This window comes from Lutra lutra, chromosome 1, assembly GCF_902655055.1.
Source record: "Lutra lutra chromosome 1, mLutLut1.2, whole genome shotgun sequence".
NCBI lineage: Eukaryota > Metazoa > Chordata > Mammalia > Carnivora > Mustelidae > Lutra > Lutra lutra.
The window spans coordinates 190795709-190817959 of NC_062278.1; the positions used below are offsets into that span (position 1 = coordinate 190795709).

General features: G+C 41.6%; 1 long non-coding RNA gene across 5 annotated transcripts in view; it reads right to left on the bottom strand.

Annotated features, from left to right (window-relative positions):
- The window catches only part of LOC125110261 (uncharacterized), a 300974-nt gene that overhangs the window by 157739 nt on the left and 120984 nt on the right, over positions 1-22251 (bottom strand). The gene's annotated exons all lie outside the window — the stretch shown is intronic.

Here is a 22251-nt window from a genome sequence, read left to right on the forward strand (position 1 = left end):
TAAGAGCCTTCGAGAGACCTTGGATTCAATCTTGAGAACCCTGCACTCTAGCTAGTTTCTCTAAAGAGCCATGGCTCGGTGAGGTGGTGTTGGGGGGACCTGAGATCTGTTGATGTTGATCTAAGGAGGTTCGTGTGTCACCCCTCAGCTCAAGCAGGGATTCTTAACCTCTTGTGGGCCATGGACTTCTTCACAGAATGTTTTACAGTGGGTAAAATAAAGAACGTAAGATTTCAAAGCAAAGTAATTATATTGAATTTCATTTCTCAAAATATGTTTTTTTTTTCAAAAACATCAGTAGTACGCATGTTTATTAATATATTACATATCAAGGGTTAGTGGTAGGTCTCAAAATTGCTGTCATTAGAAAGTGGTGATAAGCTTAAATGATAATTGGAAGTATTTCAACATCTGGACTGTCATGTGAAAAATATGTACAATTTATATACGTGATAAAGTCACAGGTATAGCTACTAATACTGTGGTATATTGCCTACATTTATAATCAAAGAAAATGCCAAATTTTAGTTAGATGGTAACAAAAATAATGATATCATTTCACAGATGCTGCAGCTTCTAGCCCAGGTTAAGAGCTCCTGGCATAGAGACCACAGGGCCCAGGTAGCCTCCCCACTAAGCATTGCACCATGAGATGCCTGTGGTTGCTGACATTTGTTTAAGCTATTACCCCACAAGAAAATGTTCCCGTTGGCTCAGATCCACAATGAGAAAGCTTAAAAAATTGGAAAAATATCAGTACCTGCCATGTGTGTCTTATGCTTAAAGAAATAGCCTCTTTAGGCTGATAGGCAGAGAGCCCCAAGCTGCTATAATAGAGTCAGAGCTCAGACAGTAGTGTGACTAACCCGATGTGGGGCTCAGTCCCACGACCCTGAGGTCATGACCTGAGCTGAAATCAAGTCAGCCACTTAACCACCTGAGCCATCCAGGCGCCCCCTATCTTAACCATTGGGCTCTGCACTGAGCATGGAGCCTCCTTGGGATTCTCTCTCTCTCCCCCCTGCCCCTTCCCCCACTCCTGTGCTCACGCTCTCTCTTGCTCTCAAAATAAAATTTTAAAAATGTCAGAGAAACTAAATAAGAAATTTATATCACTAAGGTTTCGGGCTCATAGTACATTACTAAAGAGAAAACCCCCAACTAAATCTCCTGGGCCGAGCTGTCCATTGTAGCAACCCTAGCCTCATGGGCTCACTGAGCACTTGAAATGTGATTTGGCCAGATTAAGATATTTCTCCAGTATAAAATACACACTAGATTTCAAAGACATAGTAATAAATAAAGGGTATAAAATGTCTTACTAATAAGTTCATAGGGTTTGTATGTTGAAAAGTTTATATGAATACATTGAGTTAAATCAAAATATTAAGATTAATGTCAACTGTTCCTTTCAATTTTTTTTAATGTGGCTACTAGAACATTTCAAAACTCATATGTGAGACAACCCAGATAGTCCATCAATAGATGAATGGATAAACAAATTGTGGTAAATACATAAAGTGGAATACTAGTCAGTCTTAAAAAGGAATGGAATTCTGATACATGCTACCTAGATGAGCCTTGAAAATATTATCCTAAGAAAAATAAGTCAGATTCAAATAGGCAAATATTATATGATTCTACTTATATGAGGTACCTAGAGTAGGCAAACTCAGAGAAAAAGAAAGTAGAATAGAAGCAACCAGGCGTGGGAGGGAGAAGGGGATGGAGAGTTACGTTTAATGGGTGCAGAATTTCTGTACGGGATGAGGAGAAAGTTCTGGAAAGGGTTAGCAGTGATGGTAGCACAACACTGTATATACCACTAAATTAATTACACACTTAGAAACAGTGACAGTGGTAAATTTTATGGTATGTGTATTTTACCACAATTTAAAAAAATTAGTTGTGGCTCACATCATATTTCTTTTGGATAGCGCTTCTCTAGAAAAGCTTAATACAGGGCCAGACAGAAATACCCTTCCATCTGTAGACCTGTGGGTGTTTCCACGTTCAGCCTGTGGAGTTAGAAGCTAGGATTCACATTCTGGCTCTGCGTCTGACGGCTAAAGAACAGCTCTAGAAGGTCTGACCCCTCAGTAGCCTCATCTACAAAATGGGGCTTATAAAATGCACCACCTAGGACTGTTGTAAGTCTAAGAGAGAACACAGGCACAGCGAGTAGTATAAGCCCAAGAGGTGATACTGAATGAATGGTCCCATCACCACTATAGTTGGAAGCAGGGGCTTCCGTTTTCAACAATAATTTTCTACTTTGCTGTGGCCTGAGGAATAACCCAGAAGGCTCAAAAGCAGTTCACTTACCAGGAAAAAGCCTGTTCCAAAAATGTTACCCCTTTCTGGAGACCATGAGAAAAAAGCTCAGTCCTACTCTATCAAAATAGCATTCATTGGAGAACCTCCCTTCCTCTAGTATTCACAAGGGGGTCACCTCATCATGTGCTATATGCACTCTTAAAAAAAAAATCTATTGGGCAAAATTGCACTGAAAATAACCAAGATTCTGGAGCACATCAGATTAGGGTCGGACCACTCAAAGCCTACATCCCTTTGCAACCAGAGCATTAGCAAAAACCACCGGTCCGTGGGAAAAGAAGTTGGCAGCTGAGGTGGACAGCTCGGCTTGGCTAGAGTTTACCACATTGGATCTCAAACACGCACAATCACACACACACACACACACGCACGCGCGCACATACATAAAGAGTAAGTGGTGGCAGTGCCTTAGCTGGAGCAGGGCTGGCAGGTACTGAGACAATGTGGACAGCAGTAGGGTTCTGAATTGCGGGCGGCCATTAAAGTGGGCATGGGAGGAAGGGCAGCCTGCCCTGAGCACAGAGCTGAGCGAGGCTGTGGGTGCTCACGCGCTGAGAAGGAGCCATGGGTGCAGGGGCTAAAATATTTTTTACGCACACCTAAAAGGACTCCTGCTGCCAGTGCAGCAGGTGAAGTTGAGGACCCTTCCCGTGCTTGCTGAAGCTTTTAATTGGACTCCTGCTAATCCAGTTGCCCCCGCCTATAGAAAGAGAAAATCGCATATGAACCAATGTCTTCTGTGTAACACAGACAGCAGTCCCCTCTTACAATAACAAATGACCTAATTCACACTACAGAACCATACCCCTCTGCATTTTCTTTGTGCCAGGGGCAGGACTACATACATTATCCTATTTAATATTCACAATCCCTCCACACATCTGGTGCTGTTATGCCAATTTTAAAGCTATGACCTTGCTGAAAGGCCCCTCAGCAAGGAGGTAGCATTGGGAGTCACGTTAAATCTGCTTCTCTCAAATCGCGTCCTGTTAACCACTGTACTATGTTCTGCCTGGTCATTTGAGCCTGCCTGTCATTTGGGTTATTACAAATGGGACCAAACCCTGGAACAGAATTTAGGTTCAGCTTTGCCTAAGCTCACCCCTCCACGAATTTCCCTGCCCTTTCTGAATCCACTCCATATAACATTGGTGAAGGTGGATGAAATGCTTCTAGGCATCTTTCTTCTCTCAAATACTTGGGACCAATGGAAGGTATAATGGCACGATCTATGATCTCTAGCTCTGAGTCTATTATGGTGAGTTTACCTCCCACCAGGTATGCAAATGAAAGTCATTAGGCTGGAAGTTTTCTGTGTTCTCTAAGGTTTCCCATGGTGACGTAAATGGAAGAGTGTCCAAGGAGCAGCGGGTATACCCAGATTATACCAGATCAGTTACTGTTAGGGTGTGTGCCAACGAGTCTTAAAGGCTAGCAAAAAAGCTTGATGGGACAGATTTTTGGATGAAATTCAGAACTGGATTCCCATCCTGGGACAGTCAGTTAATATGTACTGCAATAGCCAAATTGGCTACGAAGGGGTTAAATATTTCAGTAGTGTTAGGTAAGTGGTCATTGCTTGAGCCCTCCACCTGTCTACCTCTACCACCTTAGTATCCATGGCCTCTCCCTTGGGTCCCTCCAAACAGCCTCACATTTGAGGAACTAAATGCCTCTCTTCCTAAGGAGCCCCTGGGTTTTCAGCTCACAGCCATTCTCACTGGCCAACATCTCTGCCCTACTGTTGGTTAAGTATCTCCAATATCACCCCTGCCTGCCTCTCAGTGTATAGCTAAAGAATTAGTTTACCTCCTGAGATTTCAGTTCTTTATATCGATGGATTAGGGAGTACAGATGGAAATGAAGAACTAGACATTAACGAGACCTTGCCTGATGATTCATCCATCATTAGAATATAGGAAGTTTTTAAAAAAGAGTTTAAATTCATTTATAGAAACTGTCTAAATAAAGGTTACAATTTCCTATAGATTGGTCAAATTCGGCCTGCAAAAGGTTTTGTTTTTTGGGTGTTTTGTTTTGTTTTGTTTTGTTTTTGAATGGCCAGGAGCATGTAAAAATACTGAATTCAAAGATGAAGCCCAAAAAACGTTCATTATAGCTGCCTTCCACTCCTTCGTCTTGTCCTACTGCTCAGTTGCACATTTGAAAACCCGGCCCGTTCCCCGAAGGCATTCAAATTTGGAACCCCTATCCAAAAGGCATCTAACACCATCTCGTTTCTATTAGCACTTACTCATCAGCGTAGGCCAACACCCCTCATATGGTCTGTGACTTGAGCCGTGCCATTTCTATTTTTCTTGAGAAACGGAGGCAAAGCTACAGTCAGAGATAGCCAATTAAGAGTAATTAAACATTTCATCCATCTTAATAGGTCTAATTAGATTTGATTCATCTCTGATTTTATTACCAATGAACATAGTTGGATGATGATTTTATATCTTAACTTCACGGGAGACAAAGGCTAATCTCTTCCCCCTTGGGCTTTTTTCCTCCCCTTAAGGGATGTGACGGTGAGTCATCATCTATGTTCTCCCTGACTCTTGGTACCATTAAGTAAAGCCCATCTGAGAGGTGAGAATGGAGTCCGGGGTGCTAGGGCAGCTTCTGGCTTTGGGCCACCTCCCTGAATTATTCATGTGGAGCCAGGGTGGGTGAGTGTCCAGCCACGAAGATCTGGAATCAAGGCCAAGGGGAGATGCTGGTCTGGAATAACTGGGGAAACCACCACTGGTGCCAGTAACTTGGAAGCTCTAAGTAGAACCGCGTGACTTCAGCTCAGGTCCAGGTGCCCCTTGACCCGTGCTATTTTGTGTTAACTACAAAGGGAGCTCTGAGGAGCCAAGATGTCGCTTGGACCTAGTGCAAACCTGTTCCTTTAAGTTGTTCCTTTCTGCAACCCTGCAAGAAGTTTCAGAAAGCCTGGGGACTTTGAGAATGAACAGCAATCCCCAGCCTCTAATTTTCCCCTTGTGGCACTCTTATAATTATCTCATTGGTGTTAAGTTGATAGTATGTTTTTAGTATATTTACTGAGTATCTACGGTGCACAAAGTGCTGTTAGAGTCCTGGTCGGGGGTTACAGAGGTGAGCAGGACACAGACCATGATCTTTGAGCATTGTATGTAAGTTTCATTTGGAGTCTACTTGGTAGTGGCAGAGTGGATGTGATGTTGGAAGGGAGCTCTCCAGAAGAATTCTAGGGCTCCAGTGAGAACCAGTGGGGAGAGAGGCTGGGATCGAGTCATGGCATGAACTCTAGCATGGTGCAGAAGGGTGGCAGAGTTTCATTCCTGACCAGCAGTCTGACAAAGAAGATAACACTCTAGTCTATCACTTGTTCATCTAAATGATATATAGAACAGAAAAAAATAATCACTAAAATTTACTCCATATCAAATACATGTAAGACATTAGGTAGGCTCTTAATAGACGTTTACTCTTATTTTATTTTTATTTATTTGAGAGGGAGAGAGAGTGCGAACAGGGCGGGTGGGGCAGAGGGAGTGGGAGAGAGAGAGAATCTCAAGCAGACTTCTCACTAAGTGCAGAGCCCAGAGCAGGGCTGGATTCCACAACCTTGAGATCACGACCCTGAGATCACAAAACCAAGAGTCAGTTGTCCGATAGACTGAACCACCCAGGTGTCCTTATTCTTATCTTTTAAGAACAGGGGGCATCGTTTCATCTGGATCACTTATGACTATGTTTAGAACTGGGATTTGACTTACAAGGTCTACATGGTGACCCCAGCTCTAGATGCAAAGATACGATTCTTACATTTCTGTGCTGTGGCATACAAAGAGTGCCCTAGCAGTTAGACAATGCAGATGGCTAGCAAGCCATTTCACATCCATAGCCTTCAGTTTCCAAAATGTAAAATGCTGAGGGCAGCTTGATGATTTCTCAAGTCCCTTCTGGCTCTACCCATCCTATCAGGATGCCTTATTCACTTCCCTCATGTGTGGATGGAAACAAAAATAGCTGACTAAAAAATGACCAGACTGTATGCATTTCCCTTCTCCATAAACATCCAAGAGACCTGATTGTCTGCTGTCATCCCAAGAGAGAAAAACGATGCTGCTGGAAGAATTCCATGCAATCCATCTGGGCAGTTTTGGGAGTCTGTGAGGTTTGAGGATGATACAGTCAAGGAAGTGGCCTGGGGTACAATGACCTTAATACATAAAATAAAACAAGAGAGTTATTTGTCTCTAGTAGTTGTGACCATGTTTCTGGAGCTATGTAGGGAGAATATGTTCTAAGAGAGAAACTGTTAACCCTTTTAATTTTGCTTGGGGGCACCCTGCATTACTGAACCAGCTGAGTTGACATTATTGAAAACCTTGTCAGTGGCCATTCAGGGGCTCTGTGAGCCAAGGAAGCTCTTGGGAACGTTTGCTCATTTCTTTATTCAGGTTGTTGGTCCATCCATGTAATTTCAGGAGTTGGGTTCTTTTGAAGAATCCAACAGCTGTTAATACTAACAAACAAGAGCTTTTTAATTCCAGACTGTCCTTCCTCACATAATAGGGAAGATAGAGGATAGTGGGGACTCGTCCAGCTATGTTTTTCATCCTTTCCAGAATACAGTTTTGAGGATGCACAGGAGCATTTGACATAGGAAAGCAGGAATATATATTCAGTTTTCAGATGAATAGCCTAAGTATTAGACATGAGTTCCCAACTGGGTTAGGAAACACATTAAAACTTAAAGACCTAGAGGACATTATCTTATTTTATTTTACTGCATATTTGTTTTTGAATTTAAACAGAAATTGCTTGTGAACTTAAAAAAGGTCTTCAAACATTCTAAGCTTACTATTAAATTTTGTAGTGAGTGGAAAGGACTTTGTATCACTGAGCAGGTAACTGCTTGCATTCTCATGGAAGAGGGAGAGAAAAACCCCCCAAACTTTCTTTTGTAAAGCCGCACATTGATATCTGTGCCCGGATGGATAGCAGGTCACATTTCAGAGCCTCGAGCATAAGTAGAGGCTGGGCTATGACGAAACGGTTCATTTCGGACCGCAGGACCCAGAGGCATTCTGTGGAAAGACAACCCCTCGTTCCAATGTGTGAATCAAACCGAAGGTTCGGCGCCTTGCAGCCGCCTTCCAAAGAAATAGTGCCTGAGCTAGGGAAGCAGGTTTTATTTATCTACTATTAACATTCTGCTCAGCAACCCAGCCAAACAGAATCCAGCACAACCATCCAAAGAGCAAAATGGGGTTAGAGAAAGCTCCAAGAAAAGAAAAACTGTGTCCTGTTTTCGTACAATCCTCTCTCTTCCTGCCTTCATGCATTTGCCCTGCTGTGGCATCCCTTAGCCCCTCGCAGACTCTACAGAACAGTTAACTGCAGGAATACTGGGTAGATAGTCAGTGGTCCCCCGACTTGCCGGTCTCCACCCAGGCAGAAAGACATGTCCAGGCATCTCCTGCTGCCTCCAAAACTGAAGACAAGACAGTTTGCTCCTGATTTGGGATCAGCTGGGTAATTCTTCTGTAGGTGGCAGCCAGCATCATGTGTGAAAGTGCGGCCATCTGGTATCCCACAGGGGCTGGAGGCTCTGAGATGGCCTGTCTCTCATTTGCGGCACTTGGCGCTGGCTGTAGCTCATGTGTCTCCAGAAAGACAGACTGAGCTTCTGCGTATGCTATTAGCATGCTGAGAGACAAGCCCCAATGCACGAGGGGTTTTCAAGCATCGGAGTGCAAAATATCTTCTGATGTCCCTTGGCCAAAATTAGTCAAAGAGCCAAGCCCCGTCAGTATGGGATGGGACTGTGCAAGGCCATGGATGCAGGGAGGCATGACTCATTGCGGACCGGACTGTCATAACCTACTCCAGTAAGCAAGGGTAAATGGTAGGGAAAATTTAAAAAGCTTTTTTAGCTGACTTAAGAAGCATCGGTAAAGGAACAAGGGAAAACGGGCTTTAAGACTTGGGATGTTGCCTCCGCTTTGGCTTCAGAAAATACAAGGCAAAATGATGCAGATAATTTTTCCACACACAATGAGGTCTTCAGCCCCACTGCTGAAAACTGACTTGCTCAAAACAAACTGGGTCTTTTCAAAGCCCACTCATCTCTAAGCTGATCTAAGGACAAAGTGAGTCGAGGTTGTTTTCCTCGATTACTCCTTTCTAATGATCTGAATTGGTTATCAGGTATTTGCAGAAGTACCTGTTCGACACAGTAAAAGACAAGCAAGCAAGTGTGCATGCGCGTGCACATATAGCACACACACATGCGTGCACGCATGCACACACACACACACACACACCCTTCTTTTTTTCCTTAAGTAAAGTCACGAGTATGCTTGCTGTGAACAGAAAGACATAAATGTTTTAGGAGTCAGTAGTCTAAAAAGCATACAGTGGCATCAATGACCTGCTCCTAGAACCTCGTTTCCCTTGGTATCCCACTCGCTCTAACAGCCCTGCTACGTAATGGACGTTCTGAAATGTATTTGCTTTTCAGAGATCTGTCCAGTGAACCATCTGTAAGATCAGAGAATCACAAAGTTGGAAAGAATCTCAGCAGTTTCCCTTTTGCTAGTCAACTTGTGGTCTAAATTATTCAAGACAGATGGACCATCATCCTCTTTTATACTGATGTTTGCCTCATGCCAAATTCCTCTCCCCTGCACACATCCCTTTTTTTATTATTATATAAAAGAAATTGTAATCTCTGGCTCACTTGATCCCTTTATAACCCTACATAAGATAAATGGACCCTGGAAGTGTTTCAGGATTTGACTAAATCCATACAGGTCTCAGTCTTGAGAGAGAGCAAGAGAGCAAAAGCCAGAGAGAGAGAGAGGGAGAGAAAGAGAGAGAGCTATCCATTCATATGCAACATACATTCCATGATCGACTTAGTTATTTAATTTGTTCTCAGGGTTATGAGATAATTTGTTCTCATGGATATAATAGCATCAGCTACAAGTAACGTTTATGGAGTGCTTATTGTATCATGCAACAGGCGGAGCGTCTTGGAATGTCAGGGTAGAGACTATATATCAGGCTAGCTTCATGTTGAACAGTCAGCTCACCCACAGACTAGAGAGATATTCAAAGAGAAATCAGAGCCCATAGAGAAGTCCTCAGGGACCAGGGAAATGCCAGTCCTATCATTTCAGGGCAAAATGGAAAGCCGTGGAGCATGAAGGGGATTTGCCATCCTGTTTATACTTGTGGAGGTTTTCCCACGAAAAAATATCTGGACATACAGAATTTGGCACACAAAATTCCAGGGGTTTTCACAGAGATCCTGCCACCTAGTAATGGGGTTTATAGATTCCTGTGTTAAGAAATAGAGAAAGAGAGGCTCCTGGGTGGCTCAGTGGGTTAAGCCTCTGCCTTCAGCTCAGGTCATGATCTCAGGGTCCTGGGATCGAGCCCCACATCAGGCTCTCTGCTCAGCGGGGAGCCTGCTTCCCCTCTTTCTCTGCCTACTTGTGATGTGTGTGTGTGTGTGTGTGTGTGTGTGTGTGTGTGTCAAATAAATAAATAAACAAGAATCTTAAAAAAAGAAATAGAGAAAGAAAGCTTGATTCTTACTAGGAACCTTCTGGGTAGCAGACATTTAACACACATATCAATTCACCTTCAGGCTGGCCTTGGAAGACAGGGCTTGTGGTCCTCACTTGGCAAATTGGGAAACCAAGATCCCCAAGAAGTTAAGCCTCTCCAGAGATCACTCTGCTAGCAAGTAAGTAGTAGGCAGGGATTCAAAACTGCATCTTCCTGTCTTCCCTGGCTTAGCCTTTGAGTTGACCACAAGAGACAAAACAGTGTGAGAGACTGAAACCCAACAGGGACAGGCATTTTGATAAGAGGCCATTTCCATTAGCAGCTACCTAAAGATCTCACAAGAGTTACCCTTAACGATATTATGATTCACTTACACTGTGGAATATTGTGCAGCATTAAAAGTTCTACTTTCCTGGAGTACTTAAGGAGGAGGAAACATTCACAATAGCAAGACCCGCGGAAGCTGGATTTGAATGTATGTATTTCATATATGTAATGTGTGTCTGTGTAGACACATATATGCATACATTGAGAAAACGGATGATGGAAAAAATGTGATTTTTGTCTTCTTAATCATTCACCTTTGTACTGTAATGATCACTGATTATTTTTATAATCAAAAACTATCAAACTTTTTAAATCATTTTTTTAAATTTATTTTCAGCATAACAGTATTCTTTGTTTTTGTATCACACCCAGTGCTCCATGCAATCCGTGCCCTCTCTAATACCCACCACCTGGTTCCCCCAACCTCCCACCCCCCCCACCTCTTCAAACCCTTCAGATTGTTTTTCAGAGTCCATAGTCTCTCATTGTTCACCTCCCCTTCCAATTTTCCCCAACTCCCTTCCCCCAACTCCCCATGTCCTCCTTGTTATTCCTTATGCTCCACAAATAAGTGAAACCATATGATAATTGACTCTCTCTGCTTGACTTATTTCACTCAGCATAATCTCTTCCAGTCCTGTCCATGTTGCTACAAAAGTTGAGTATTCATCCTTTCTGATGGAGGCATAATACTCCACAGTGTATATGGATCACATCTTCCTTATCCATTCATCTGTTGAAGGGCATCTTGGTTCTTTCCAAAGTTTGGCGACCGTGGCCATTGCTGCTATAAACATTGGAGTACAGATGGCCCTTCTTTTCACTCCATCTGTATCTTTGGGGTAAATACCCAGTAGTGCAATTGCAGGGTCATAGGGAAGTTCTATTTTTAATTTCTTGAGGAATCTCCACACTGTTCTCCAAAGAAAAGTTGAAGTATAGATAGTATTTGGATGCCCAAACTGTCTTCTAAAGCACAGGCTAAAGGAAGCAGAAAAGATAATCACTTTTTTTTAAAGGATGTATTTATTAATTTGTTTGAGAGAGAGAGAGTACATGAGAGAGAGCATGACCTGGTGGAGGAGGGGGGAGTTGGGGAAAAGAAGCAGGGATCCCGATGCAGGGCTCCATCCCAAATCATGACCTGAGCCAAAGACAGATGCTTAACCGACTGAGCCACCCAGGCACCCTATAATCACTTTTTAATGATGGAAAAATTAAGGCCCAGACAAATGTGACCTAAACTCTAACAAAGGCTTACATAAAATTGGTGGCAATGTTGCATAGGATAGTCTTATCCTTCCCTCCCCCCATGGGATAGTCTTTTATTTTTCCTTTTTTTTTTCTTCTTTATGAAGTACAACCTTATCTGGGAAAAAAAAAAAAATGTCCTCAACTATGAAGCAATGTTTTGAATCTTTGTCATTACCATGTATACACGAAAACCAAAGCAGAGCTCTCATTAGAAAGACAGATTGCCCAGGCCCCTGCAAACTCTGTCTCCTGTCTCTAAGCACCTTGCACCAAGGGGACATCTAGCCTCACCCTATCCAGAATTTGAAACCAAGAGAACAGGGAATCCAGCTGCCGTTGGAAGGTTATTTGCTGTGAGCTTTCCTTTCCTTGGACTCTCCTGTCCGCATCTTCTGGAGTCTGAGCCAGATTAAAGCAAAACACCCCACTTCCTCAGCAGAACCCACCAAAGGGACTTTTGCTGGCAAAGGTTTAACATAGATGGATGTCAGCCCCTGGGGAATATTCAAATATGTGTACATTTGTTTCCCTAATCACCATAAATATTTACATTGTGCTTATCAGTAGATTACATGATATATTTATTTAGAACTATCATTTACAGTGCTCTCCCCTAATTGGGAAATGAAACAGCTGTTTGGCACTTAAGAGAAGATGTCATGTCCCCTTTGACTGATCACTTAAAAAGGACAGGGATTATAAGTATTTACTTTAGGATTTCTAAAATCATCCTCACCAGTTGTAGGCAGAATGAAAATGATTTCTCAGGCATCTTCTGCTCTACCAGATTATAGAGATATATGGGAAGAAATGATGAATGGAAGAGCAGTTCCTTGGAATTAAAGGGCATATGTCACCAGTTTAAATGCAACTGGGCATTTGGGTAGTTGGTGTTTCAATTTGAATTGTGTGATCCACTCACTCATTACCCTTATGTTGAGTGTGTAATGGTATGTGAGTCTGTGGAGTCACTCCTTGATTTGCTCACTAATTTGCCGGGGCACAGCTCAGAGGAAAGCTCTTCAAAACTGCTTATTCCAAATGGAAAAAAAAAAAAAAAAAAACTCTTTTAAGTTATATTTGCCAGTTATTTCAAATTATAAAAACGTAAAAAATAAAGTGGCAAATTTTTCAAAGGACTGATTTGTATTATATTATGATCCTGCTTATAATGGAAAAGAAAGACTTAAAACCAAGTTTGTTTGTTTTCTTTTTAATTAAAGTGGATGTAAAGCCAACATTTCCGCTTGTAGTTACTTACAGGAAATATAAAGTACATGGGGAATGTTGGCTTTTTCTGGCTTTGCCCACATAAAATGTATTGCTTATATATGACAAAGCGACTATACTTTGGGGAAACAAATAAACTGAAAGCGAGTTCACCCTTAGTGTAGCTATGTTAACATAAGAGGAAACGGTTGTGTTTACTAATGCCATATCTAGTTAACGGTGTGTGAAGTTTAATTTAAAAATCCTATACAAATAGTTTATTGCATACAAATGTGATCAGTTAAAACAAATTTCTTAAAACATAGCAGATTTAAATAGATTTGTATCAACATAGCTTTCCAGTCCACCATCATTATCAAATTATTTCACATTATCTTCAAGGGGAAATGGTTTTGTACCCAGTGGTAAACATAGTTTAGCACTCTACTTTGAAGGGTGGGGGTAGGGGTTGTGTGTGGAGTGCGGAAATAACTCACCACTTTAGTTCATGGTATTAGACATTTTTGAATAATAGCCAAAGGGTTCTTGTCCGTTTCAGGAATTTACCAAGTACACACTTTCACTTTTCAGAAGTGGGCCTGGAATCAAACTCTGAATAAAATGCGATAGCGAGTCTGTATCATAGACTTCAGAAATGGCTTGAGGGTTCTTTTTAGAATTTCCACATACTAGGAATGTTCAATCAAGTCAATAAAACTAAACTTTGGAGCCAAGCAGTCATGGTGGGAAAATGACCACTTACAGATTGCCCACAGAAAAGACAAGCATATTATGTCTAACAGGGATCGAGAAATCAGGCATGGGGCAAGGCATAGCAGAGTAGTTACCAACGGGGAATCCAAGTCAGCAGCCCCGAATCAAAAGCCACTTAGGCTATTTTTCTCACTTCAGCTGTGACCTGGGACAAATCAGGCAATTTTTCTCAAAAGTGATTTCTCTCTGCAAAGAGTCTGATAGCACCATATAACTCCATGGGTAGCCCGTAATACGGCTGTAAATGTTGCATTTATTCTGTAATTCTTTGCTTAATATTTGTCTCCTCTTTTAGACTTGTTACTTTTTTTTTTTTTTAAGATTTTATTTATTTATTTGAGTGAGTGAGAGAGAATACAAGCAGGGGGAGTGGGAACAGGAGAAGCAGGCTTCCCACTGAGCAGGGAGCCCCATATGGGGCTCAATCCCAGGACTCTGGGATCATGACCTGAGCCAAAGGCAGATGCTTAACAACTGAGCCGCCCAGGTGCCCCTAGACTTAAGTTACCTTTTTTTTTTTTTTAAAGATTTTATTTATTTATTTGACAGACAGAGAGATCACAAGTAGGCAGAGAGGCAGGCAGAGAGAGGGAGGAGGAAGCAGGCTCCTTGCTGAGCAGAGAGCTCGATGTGGGGCTCGATCCCAGGACCCTGGGATCATGACCTGAGCCGAAAGCAGAGGCTTAAACCCACTGAGCCACCCAGGCGCTCCAGGATCTTGGATTTAAAGTAACTTAAGTCTAGGGGCGCCTGGGTGGCTCAGTGGGTTAAAGCCTCTGCCTTCGGCTCAGGTCATGATCCCAGGGTCCTGGGATCGAGCCCCACATCGGGCTCTCTGCTCAGCAAGGAGCCTGCTTCCTCCTCCCTCTCTCTGCCTGCCTCTCTGACTACTTATGATCTCTGTCTGTCAAATAAATAAATAAAATCTTTAAAATAAATAAATAAATAAATAAATAAATAAATAAATAAATCCAAGATCCTTCTCATCCCTATATCTCTAGCATCAATCACATGCCTGGCACATAGCCAGTATCCAACGATAATTTGTTGATTACGATCTAAGTACACTGGAAAATTATAGAGAGCACATGATACAACTCATGACATGTGTTTAGCCCTGTGCCTGCATAGAATGAGTCTTCAATGCATGTGCAATAGTGTTCTTACTGTATTATTTGCCTTAGATCAGTGAACATTGAATAAAACAATAAATGCCAGGCTTCTACAGGATAAAGCTCACTAGGTAACTCAAATTGGAATCACTAGGGAGCTACATTTTATTTGTTCAATGGGTAGTGGTCAGGCCCAAGGAAATCATCAATTTATAATATGAGATATATTTTTTCTAGGGGTCAAGACTTCCTGAAATCAAGGTACTTGAAACATAGCATTAATAATCAGAAAGTTGCTTGTGAGCTTTGAATCAAAACAAAGGGCATTGTCTCTGTGGTCTTGTGGGAGGTGTGATACACAGAGACTTACCCTGATTCCACCATTCTGGTACATTTCTGGTGGCTGAGAAGTTAGTATCCAGCTAATACCCCAAATATAAGCTTGGTCTCTCTCTCTCTCTTTTACTCTCTCTCTTCCTCTTTTTCTCTTTCTCTCTGTCTCTGCCTCTTCACCTACTCTGTGACAACGAAATATAAATACTGACCGATCTGTCTTATCTATGCCTAATATAATTCTGAAGTTCAAAGGGACTTTCGAGAACATCTCTTCCCCTAAACTTACTCCAATATCAAAGATGATAAAAGCATCTCAAAGAAGTGGCTTGCCCAAAGACTGTGACAAAGCAAGGGCCTGACCCCAGGATCCTGACTTCTAGTCTTTCCCGTCAGTAGTCAGCTCTAGCTACAATTCCTTGTTACGGTAGTCTGAAAACCCCACCCCTCCCAAACTTGATTCATGCCCTAATTCCTGGTGTCTGTACCTGTTGCCTCGTATAGAGAGAACGTTTTACAGTTCAGGATCTTGAGATAGGGAGTTTATCCTGGATCATCTGGGTGGATTGTAAATGAAATCACGTATATCCTTGTAAGAACTAGGCAAGGGGGAATCAGAAACACACTGAGGCAAAGGTGATGTGAAGATACAGCAGAGAGCGATGTGAAGGTGCTGGCCTCGAAGACTGGTGGGACGCCTGCATAAATCAGAGGATGCTGGTAGCCATCAGCTGGCAGCTGGAAGAAGCAACAAATGAGTTTTCCCCTAGATGTTCTGGAAGGAGCGCTGGTCTACCAACACCTTGATGTCAGCCCAGTGATATTGATTTTAGACTTCTGGCCTGCAGAACTGTAAGAGAATAAAACTCTACAGCTTTCAGCTACCAACTTTGAAGAAATTTGTTACAGCAGCCACCGGAAAGTAATACACCTATGAAACCAGAAGTCACATTTTCCTTTTTAGACAATTTGTAGGCAACATGACATGGCAATGGGGCAAAATATTTTATATGCAGACTGTTGTGGTAATTACATACAACTCTTGGTCCAAAAATAACCTTTGATAACATACCAGGACTATAATTGTATTTTACATATATTTAGGAGAGATTTTTTTCCTTAGTCTTTTCTTTTGATACCTTTAAAGACATGGTGTCTTGTCTTATAAAGAACACTTATAGTTTGACATTTGGTATGTTACTTTTTCAAAGAACAAATTTTATGACATTTTGTTGATTTTAGCTTTAGTTTGAGAGGATGACTTTATTTTTAACTTTCTCCAAAAGCTAGACATACTCCATTTGAGACAACTGCAACCCCCAGGCAATCCCTGTAGCAATAATGCCTCCTTATTCTTCCCACGAGATGATTTATTCAGTACATAATCTTGGCTTGGGTGTAATTGACTGGTACTTTCTGACCTTAAATAAAACACCTCTTATTAAGTTTGTATCTTGAAACTATACAAGTCATCATTGGAAAGGATGCATTAGTATTGGTTAAAGATTAGTAGGCCACCCCTTCATTTTTTGAGGATCTATAGTTATTTAAAGTAGATGGCAAAATAAAATGGTGTTTACTGGTAAGACTAGATGTTTTTTAAATAAATTTTAACTGAGAGTAGAATTTTTAACATCCAAAAAGTGATGACACATAGGCTTCTGTGATCATTAATAGGTTATAGATTTCCAGCCATTGTTTCTAGTGAGAGTTGAGTTTTTACTTTCTGGAATTGTCTTGATTTTGTTTGAACGTATTTATCAAAAATCCCAATTGGTAAAGAGAGGGAACAAAGTCACTGCAACTTATATATTTACTAATATAAATTAAATAGTATACAAGGTTTATATGTCCATCTGTCAGATATTTTAACAAAGGAACCAAAAATCTGGCATTCACCACCAAAGTGAGGAGAAAATTCTACCAAGAAACAGGGAAGCAAATAAAGGTCATTTCTTTTAAAATGAAAAGCAAGAGTCATTTGTGAGTTGAACCAAAGGAAATTGTCATTTTGTAGGTCAGAAAACGGTAGGATGACAGCAATTCTCTGTGATTCAACTTAGTAGTTTGCTTAGAATTAATTGGTTTCAATGGTATTAGTGGTCCAATTTTGCTGGTGTTTGAATTGGCATACTAATTCAAAGATATGCTATGGACACTGACTCCATATGGTCTATTTCCCTACTTTGTCCCTTTGAAACAATTTGCCTTTCAGCAGCCAAACAGAGTTGTTCTTAGAAGATTTGGTGTCGATATCTAAAGAAAAGAGTGGAGTTTTGCAGACTTCAAAATGGCTGACACTCTACATGGAACAATTTGAGACCCCAAAACCATCAAAACCCCATTAGAACAGGAAATGAATAGGACTTAGGTATTACATCTCCCATCTTCCCATTCAACCCAGGAGGTAATGAATCTTGTGCTATTTCTTTTTTTTTTTTAAGATTGTATTTATTTATTTGACAGGGAGAGAGAGAGAGCGAGCTTATGAGCAGGGGCAAGTGGCAGAGGGAGAGGAGGAGAGACAGAATCTCAAGCAAACTACTCATTGAGTGTGGAGCCTGACACAGGGCTTGATCTCATGACCCTGAAATCATGACCTGAGTCTAAATCAGGAGTCCAGAACCCAAATGACTGAGCAACCCAGTCCCCCCAAATGGTCTTTTTTAAAACATTAACTACATTTAAACAAAATGCCTCTATTCCACCTGGAGAGTCTTCCCCCTACTTATGAAAGTAAGAACTTATCTTGGTTGTTTTTAGAAGGGCTCACATCAAATTAGAGTAGTGATGTCATCAAGTTTTTCCTTGATGTCAGGGCAGGTCAGAGTCCCAAGAGGAAAACAATAATATAGTCACACTGGGTAATTTTGGGAGAGATTAATAAAAGAGTAATTAACAAAGGCATGGGCGGGATATAATGATACCACAAGAGATTACGCCATACCATGGGGCTAGTGCTACCGATTGAATATTTGTTTCCCCCTAAAATTCATATGTTGAAAACCTAATGCTCAATGTGATAATACTTTGAGGTGGGGCCTTTGGGAAGTGACTAAGTCATGAGAGCCAAGCTTTCATGTATGGGATTAGTACCCTTCTTTTACCATTCTTGAGAGAGATTCCTTGCCCCTTCCGCCATGTAAGGACACAGCAAAAAGATGACCATCTATGAGCCAAGAAGCCCTCACAAAGCACCAGATCTGACGGTGCCTTGATCTCAGGCTTCCCAATGTGCAGAACTCTGAGAAATAAGTTCCGTTTAGAAGCCACCCAGTCTATGGTACGTAGTTATACCAGCCCTAATGGACAAAGACATCTAGTACAGCTTGCAGCACTGTGTATATTTCTAGGTCTGATGTAAAACACGGGGTGGGGGGTGGGGGACGGAGAGAGGGAGAGAGGATGGTAGATGGGTGGAGAAGCCTGTCTGAAAAGAACCATGACAACTTTATAGGAGAGGAATATGGAGAATAAAAGCTCCAATCTCATCTATTCTTTCCTACCTTCATGTGCTAGGGTCCATTTTGCTGAGCCTACCATTAGCCAGAGAGCATGAGAAGCTGTTAATACACTCTCTGAAGGCCGGTATCTTGAGATACTGGGCAGACTGGACAAAGCTAGAGAGTGGATCTGTGAGAGCAAAATAAATTTTTTTTTTCAATTCCCAGTATTTATGCACAGCCCAGTCAGAAGCAAATCCATTTCATGTTCTTAGAAGAAACAGTATGAGTGTCTACATGGAGAATGGGAAGAGGGAATAACTAGTATTTATTATCTGTTACAGCTCAGATGCCATTTTGGGTAGTTGGTGTAAGCCATCTCAGTTATTTTCATTTTTGTTTTCAGAAAGGCAATACACCATAGACACATCACGATCCTACAGATAGAAATGCTCAAGTTAAACAACTTCAGTTATTTCTCCAGAGTCATACAGCTAGTAGGTGGCTGAGGCAGGATTCATACCAAATCTGACTAAAGTCACGGTCCCTGCTGATTTCATCCTTGCACATAACATGTCCGTGCTTGTCTATAATTTGAGACCTGAAGCCTTATACATGTGAATCTTCAGTAAATACACTTATACACTGATGCCAGTCCTCAAAGGTCAGAAATGTTGTATTTGTATTAACCTGTGTGCTCTCAATACACACTGGTAATATCTTCCAAAATGTATCGCCCCTTAGACATCTCACAGTGTCTTTATATACTGCTCTCTCTGCCTACAGTGTCCTCTCCCCATCACCCACCATTTTGACCTATTTGCATCTTCATATCCTTCCAGGCCCACCACAAATGTTACCTTTTCTGAAAAAAACCCACTCCTGAATTTCTCAGAATGAATGGCTTCTCACCTTTGTTCTCCAAATATGTCATTTAGTGCACCTATTACCATTAGGTATTAATGACTGTAACTTTTATGTTTCTCCGTCTTCCTTGGCCTAAATCGGGGATTTTTGTGGGGCTTGCCTTCACAGCATCTATTCCACCCTTCTTTGGGTGTCAGCATCCTGAGTTTCCTTTGAGGAATAATCCCTCCCTCACTATCAATCCCCGTAAGTTAGGTTGGCGTCCTCTCTGTTCTAACTCCAGGATTGCTCTTGTGACCCAGCTTGGCCCATCAAAGCACCACCTCCTCTGGACTCAGTGACTAGCTTGAGAACAGGTCCATGACTGATCACGGCCAATCAAGGCTAAGCCTTGGACTTTTGCTGGAATGAACAAGAGAAAGGAGCTGGAGAGGGAGGAGAGATGGAGGAGTGGAAACTCTTCTTCTTTTCTCTAAGATTTGAATCAGATGGTTTAAAATCTGGAGTCACCAAGTAGAGAAGACTATGTTGTAGTAAAGTAGACACAAAGAAATTGGAGTAAAAATATTCAAAGAGGCCAAATCCTCATGACATTTGAAACTTTGCCTACTTGGTTTAGTCAGTGCTACTCCAAGTCTTTCAAGTATGTAACCTTAATACTTACATACTTAAGTTTTCAGATTCTCGCAACCCAAAAGTCCTAACGATAACTGCCTAACAGTGCATCTGACATGGAGGGCAAATTGCTCAGAAAATATTCTTTGAACGAATTAAATGGAATCCTTGCAAACTGATATTTGTCCATGTGTCAAAGTCCTAAATCAAGAGGACCATTGGGCTTCCCACTTCCTTTTGGTTTTAAGACTTATAAGTACTTGAAATGTGTTTGCTAAAGACTTTATGTTCTCCCCTAGCACATGACACCATCAGAGGAAAGATGCATTGTGGCTGAAATCAGGTAGCAAATGCCAAGTCTTAGTATGAGCCTGATTTTTCAACCCATCTGCTTCATCGCTCCTGAGGATCGTTTGACAGTTTCTTGGGATGTGGGGGGTGAGATGTTTGGAATACCATTTCCTACTATGTAGGAAAAATGAGATTAGAATATTCCTTTCTAGTGTCCTGGTATTTTTCTTTATCCAAATTCATCTGTCCCCAGGCATTTTCCTACAATAACAGTAGACACGTTTTAGAGTTTCTGAACTGCTCACAAACATTCCCTGAGGTTAAGGGACTGACAGAAGCCATGCTTGGAAATTTCACAGATAACTGAACCAGGGGTAGAAGCCTGAAGCATGGTGGGTCAATTTTCCCCAGAAATCTGGAATTAGAGCTGAGAGATAGAGAATGGAATCGATCCAGTCATTTCATGTGCCTGGAAGAGCTGTGGGTGGGCATCTTTTCCCCACCATGTGGAATAAGGAGCAGAGAAGATGAGTCTGCTGGGACAAAAGAAAATGAAACAGGTGTGCAGATGCAGAGATGGAGAGTGTATACTCTCTGGTCCCTGCCGTCCCTACAGCTCACTATTCTAGAATTTTCTGAGGCCTCACTGCATTTCTGCTCACAATTCCATTACAGCACCTCTGCATCTTTGTACTAAATCCTCATTTGTTCGTGAAGCTAACCCAACTTGTGATGTCTGGTGCAACCAACCACAAAAAGAAAAAGAAAAGAAAAGCCTCATATATTAGCCAAAAAAAAAAAAAACTTATGAGGAAAACATGAGAAGAAATACCCCAGTTGAGAGAAACAAAACAAAAATTATCCAGAGAGTTGGCAATTGTCATTCCAAAATCATTCAAGAGATGTCTCTCAGCTCTGAGACGAGAAAGAGAAAGCTCCTCATTCAGCCAGCTGTGCAGAACTGAAACTGAATGGACCTACTCCGCGGATTCACCAAGTGGCCGAAAGTAAATTCCTTCCCGCAGTCTTCAGCCTGCTGAGCCATGAAATGTATCCCCAGCAAAACAATTCTTTTCCAAGTCCTGTCCCATGACTTCGTAAAGTTGTCAGCACACAAGAGCTAGAGCAACTCGCAAGCCAAGAGATGTCACGTTTGCATCATTGTTGACATGTAAACTAATACTCAGATGGCCCGTTAAGTAGATGGACGTATATGTTCTGCACAAAAACGGAACCCAACTGGTGGCTGGACAGCCCTGCCCTGGCTCTGTATGGCTGGAAACCCCATTTGGCTCAGGAAGAAGAAACAGACATGAGAATTGTGTCAAAACACATTAGTGTATTTTATTTGGCCATTGCATTCCCTTATTGGGATCTAATAAAGCTAAGGAGATTTTAGGTTATGAAATCTGCATTTCTTGCTCATCTTTGTTTTGAAAACACGTGTCGCATGATACGGATAAAGAACATCTTACTTGAGCTTCTGACCGATTCTCTCCAGCCCACAAACAGATTGGCATCCTCAGAAAAATAAAAATCTGTCCCTGCCCTTTTTTTTCTTATCTGTTTTCAAAGCACTGGAGCTATTAAAAGCAACAGAAAGCATGTCCCTCTTTATCCTAAAAAAAAAAAAACAAAAAAACAAAACTAACCTTTCCCTTACTTTAATTGTAAGATGATTACTCACGTTATTGGACATCTTTTGGAAATATCTGGATAAAAATACCAAAGGCACATTGATGCAATCTGCAGATGATACTAAATTGGGAAATGCTGTTTTTATTATTAATGACCGTGGATCAGGCAGCCAGACTCAAGAACAGCATGGGTGAGAAGGGAAGGGTGCAGTCGAGCAAGTTACGTTTCTGAGAAAGGCAAAAGGAGCTATGAAAAATTAAAATGAATCTAAAAACCAGATGCAGTGTGAGTCGTGAACAGGTGAGCCTCGGAAATTCACTCTTCCAGCCAGCGGGGACATGCATGGATGGCCAATTAGAGATCTCCATACACAGGGGAGTGAGAGCTGAGCTAATTCTAGTTCCACAAGTGGAGGCATTGTGTCTCAAAACAGATCATCTTTTCTTCCAAAACATTAATAAGACCGCACCTGGCGTTGAGTGTGAAGTTCTGGA